Source organism: Chiloscyllium plagiosum, unplaced genomic scaffold (genome assembly GCF_037043375.1).
Source record: "Chiloscyllium plagiosum isolate Xiang-an unplaced genomic scaffold, Cpla_swu_hap1 HiC_scaffold_28, whole genome shotgun sequence".
Taxonomy (NCBI): domain Eukaryota; kingdom Metazoa; phylum Chordata; class Chondrichthyes; order Orectolobiformes; family Hemiscylliidae; genus Chiloscyllium; species Chiloscyllium plagiosum.
The window spans coordinates 44,675,394-44,680,457 of record NW_028270166.1 but is presented as its reverse complement, the minus strand read 5'-3'; the positions used below and the strand labels follow the sequence as shown (position 1 = coordinate 44,680,457).

The window sequence follows — 5,064 nt, the reverse complement described above, 5'->3', positions numbered from 1 at the left end:
GTGTGGGGGATACTACTGGGAGAGTCGGGAGCCTGTTTCCACAGTCGAGGGATTCGATGCTAATTTCTGATTACGCACATTTGGAGGACCTGAAAGAGATCAATTCAAACAGAAGCCACGCTTTGCGGGAGAAACACCGCGAGTTTGGCAGCAACTGCCACATTTCGGAAATGCAGGCAAAAGTGGCCTGTGCTTGCTTCCCACCGCCACAATGTGAGGGCCATTCAGTCTGATTTGCTCGCACGACGCCTTCGCTGTTGTCCCGTGGCAGTGCAATTTAAAAGCGACCCGCCCGAGCAGGGACTTGAACCCTGGACCCTCAGATTAAGAGTCTGATGCTCTACCGACTGAGCTACCCAGGCTCGTGGAAAGCTGCCGTCCTGCTGCGGCTTTTCCTGCTTGAGCTGGAAAAGACGTTCGCGCTTCACACTCTCGCGCAGCCATTCTGACACAATCCACACAATTCAGTAGGAAAGACGGGCAGCCCCGACTGTGCAGGGCCGATTCCAAACCGCTGTCTCTCTTCATCACCCCCATTCCATTGCCGCCCCGACCTCTCTCGACTGTAACAACCCTCCTCAACACACACCTCTGGCACCGTCAAAGCCATCAGCAAGCTTACAACACAGCACCGCCAAAGTAAGAACGGTGCTCATGAGACGGCCTCATCATCATCCCTCCAACACCACGGACAGTCCCTACCCCCAGCATCCACTCTCTGCTCGACACAATCCACCCGAACACAAGCCGCAGGCACCGACACTCCCACACGCACTGCCACATCACCATCAGCTCCAAAACAAGGAAGATGTGCATGAAAGGTTCCGTTTGAAGTGTCTGACTTGATTTTAAAAAAGCAGACCATCGATGACAGCAGTGTCCATAAATCGAAGCTTCAGCACGTGCAAATAGAATCAGGATTTCACTGCTGCCTCCCAGCGCCACGGACCCTTGTCGGATTCGAGCCTCGGGCGACTACCTGTGTGCAGTTTGCACATTCTACCCGTGTCTGCGTGGATTTCGTCGGACGGATCCGGTTTCCTCCCACAGTCCAAAGGTGTGCAGGTCAGGTGTTCTGGCCATGCTAAATTGCCCATTGTTTTCAGGGATGTGTAGGTTCGGTGCATTTGTTCGGGGTAAATAGAGTCATGCGGTAGGGGTTTGGGTGTGTGGGGGATACTACTGGGAGAGTCGGGAGCCTGTTTCCACAGTCGAGGGATTCGATGCTAATTTCTGATTACGCACATTTGGAGGACCTGAAAGAGATCAATTCAAACAGAAGCCACGCTTTGCGGGATTAACACCGCGAGTTTGGCAGCAACTGCCACATTTCGGAAATGCAGGCAAAAGTGGCTTGTGCTTGCAAAGCCATCAGCAAGCTTACAACACAGCACCGCCAAAGTATTTTCTGATGGTTTTTCTTCACTTTGCGTAACCAGTAAATCATTGACCTTTTGCTTTGATTCCATCTCGAAATCGCTTTTGAGCAATTTCACAAAACACTCAGATATCTCTGCCTGGAGTCAAATCGTTCACCTCACTCACTCTTCTTTTGATTTGACAAAACGTCCTCTACACCTTACTTTTAAAGGTTTACCTATCACAGGAAGTAACACCAACACTTCAGCTTTGTTCGCAAAATTTAGGTTAGGATTTCTTGTCTGCTTCCTGTTTAATCTCATGCTATGGTTTTTTAAAGTGCTGCCTCGTCAACTCCTGCTCCATTTAATTGCTCCCTACAATTTGACACAGTCCAAACATGTGGTCTCTGAATTCTGATTTACCTATTTTTCTTTAATTTCAGAGGCCCTTTCATCTCATGCGCAAAATCTAAATCAAGTCTACTGAATTTGGTCGATTCATTTTGAGCATCGCAAATGGCAAAGAAAACAAAAGGAATTCCTTTCTCCCAGTCGTCTGTCTAATCTTGACTGTAAACTCTTAACATTGTCTTAACACTCCTTGCAATTCCAGATGATATGCATTGTTTTGAATTGTTTTATTCCTCATCTATCCATTACTTTACCGAAAAGTTTTAGTGTAAAATTTGCCCCTTGATGTGATTGTTTTGCTGTGGGTTGTCCATACCCAGTGAAAAATTTGAGTAACTCGTCTCTAATTTTAGCTGTGATGTTGTGTGATGAAATGACCTTTGGAAATCTAGGGGACACGTCCAGTATTAACAAATACTGATTCCCACTTTTGGTTTTAGTTTGGGGTCCTACACAATCGATTATGGCACTTGTTAAAAGGTTTCTCAATTGCAGGAATGGGTATTAAAGGTGCTGCTTTTTATCTTTGCCTGAGGTTTTCCAATTAACTGACACGTGTGAAATATCTGGCAAAATTCATCTACATCCTTATGCAGTCCAGGGCAGTAAAAATGTTTTTGTATTTTAGCTTCAGTTTGTGTTACCCCAAATAACCTTCTACTGATAATTCATGCACTCTCCGGAGTGCCTCCTTTCTCTAACCCATGGTAATACAACTTGTAGAACGTCTGTTCATTTCTCACCTGCCTGACTATGTGATGGTCTCCATTTCCTCACGAACAGTTCATTTTTTAGATGGTAACATTTGGGAATAAACTCAGATTCCACTTCTGTGTACACTTTCTAATGTAATTGCATCAATTTTACATCTTTGTTGTAATTCAGTTAAATTCCTTGAGCGAAAAATATCCACTTTGTCTTCCACGTGTTCCTGTTTTGTCTCAACCATTTGATCAAACATGGTCTGATAGTTCTACATCAACTTCCTTTTTGTATTCTTTGACTTGTCCTCCTGTTTCAACTGTTGGCTTTGTGACCTTGTAATTACAGTCAGGTAAATTTCTAGGATATACTTCTTGTAATGCCTTAGTTGCCTGATTCTCTACTGGCTTTTCAACCACAGTAGACCCACTTCTGTGATCCAGCTAATATGTTACCAAGGAGAAATTGTACTCCTGGAACCGAGTGTTCCTGCAGTACCCCTACCACCACTTCTCCATTTGTCACGGTAGACTGTAACTTCACTCTACATAAATTGAACACTTCCTGTCTTACCATGAATTCCACAAATTGGCGTTTTTTCTGGCAGTAGTTCTTCTGAATTACGTATCTCCTCATCTCACAAAGAGAGGCACGATCCCACATCTGTTAACACTGTAAGTTATTACCTTCTGCTGGTAATGCTAGCAATAAATCTTACCTTTGCAAGTAAGTGGTTTAAGAAAATCTGGCACTTCCTCCTCAACCAACCTCTGACCAGGTTGTACTTTCTGGTGCAGCGTTTTGGCCGCCACTGTGCTTTTTGCTACTTTAACGAAATTTACTGGCTTATCCTGTTTTCCTACATCAATCTTCCCAAGTGCTTTTCTAACCCACCAACACTGACTCCATGTGGCCTACTTTATTGCAATGAAAATACCTGAGGTTTTCAACTTCTCTTTTCCCTTCCTGGCTTTCCTTTTTATACCTGTAGTAAGCTATCTTTATCATCTTCACCGAGATCTACTTTTTCCTTACCATGTGAGTACTTTTCTTGACCTCAATTTCTATGCCTCACAGAATGAAATCGAGGTTGGATGCTAAACATTAATTTATGACCCAACTCAATCATAAATTCAGCTGCTTACCCTGCTATTTTAAACCTCTGCACTTCCACGTGAGTTCTCACTACATCAGGAAGTGAATTTTTGAACTCCTCCAAAATAATTGTCTCTCAGAGCGTCATGTGTTTTGGTCTATTATTAATGTCCTGATGAGTGAAAAATGCCATCCTAAGTACATTTGAGCTAACACCAGAAGCCTCCAGCCAACATTTCATGAATCTAAGGAGGGAACCTGGTCAAACATATACATGTGTTGAGTTTGAAAGAATCAAACAAAGTAATTTTGATCGGTGGATAAAGGCATTGAAAATAGATCAAACACATGATGGTATTAGGGATTACTTTGGAGTTCGAAGAATTCACTTCCTGAAGTTATAAGAACTCATGTGGAATAGCAAGTTAAGGCTGCCCCATTAGGAGTGGAAATGGCATATTTCATAATGGCAGATATGCAAACAAACACACAAGCTAACACGCACACCTACACAAAAACACAGGGACATATGTCAGCACAATGAAACACACACACACATAAGTACGCATATAAATTACAAAAACACATGCCAAATGTATGTTTGGAGATGTGACTCTAGGATTGGGCTCATCAGGTGCACAAGGACCCAGAGAATCCAGTAGCAATGACACAGAATTTCCAAGGGGGCAATTGCACTCATATTGTTGCCACTGACAATGACTAAGTAGTGGGGCCCATGGTCAAGTGAAGGGGAGACACCATAAAGTGACGGGAAACAACAAAATGATAGAGCAGGGTAATATCTTGAGTGATGAGTTCAAAAGTGTGTCAGATAGGGACAGAACATACAAATATAAGAGTGCAGCAGTAGAATGGAGCCTTGATTGCAAAAAAAATGGTCAAGAGAATGAATTTAAGGCACTGTAGCTGAATGCACAACACATTCGGATGAATTTCAGTGATTGGTGTTTGTGAAAATGGGTTGAAAAGAATTACAAAAATATAGTCGAAAAGTAAGAAAGACTGGGATGTGAGTGTTGAAGGGTATTTGAGGCATGCCAAGCTAGGAAAGGTTGGTGCATTGGCTCTGTTAATTAGGTTTGGCATTAGTTCAATACTGAGGGATGGTCTTAACTTGAAAAATCCATCTGTCAAATCAGCTTGGGTGGAGACAAGAGTAGGAAAGATAAGAGGTCACAGTTTATAAGGTCCTTGAGAGTAGTGACAAAGAGCAGAGCATACAGGAGGTAAAATTGAGCAATGTACCAACATAATTATTGATGACTTTAAACTTAAGGTAAACTGGGAAAATAAAATTCACAAAGACAGCAGGAAAAATGAATCAGTGTTTCTGTGACCAAGCTATTTTAGACGTGGCAGTTTGCAAGGAGATAGGAATGATCAATAATCTCATGGTAAAGGAGCCTTGAGGTGACAGCTGCCGGGTTTGCAATGTTGTCAGCCAGGTGGACCCCAGAATGAGTTTCCGTATTGG

General features: G+C 43.0%; 1 non-coding gene across 1 annotated transcript; it reads right to left on the bottom strand.

Moving 5' to 3' along the window:
- Positions 1-289: 289 nt before the first annotated feature.
- Positions 290-362, bottom strand: trnak-cuu (transfer RNA lysine (anticodon CUU)). Its single transcript has one exon. It is a non-coding gene; the product is annotated as a tRNA-Lys (tRNA).
- Between the last annotated feature and the right edge of the window lie 4,702 nt (positions 363-5,064).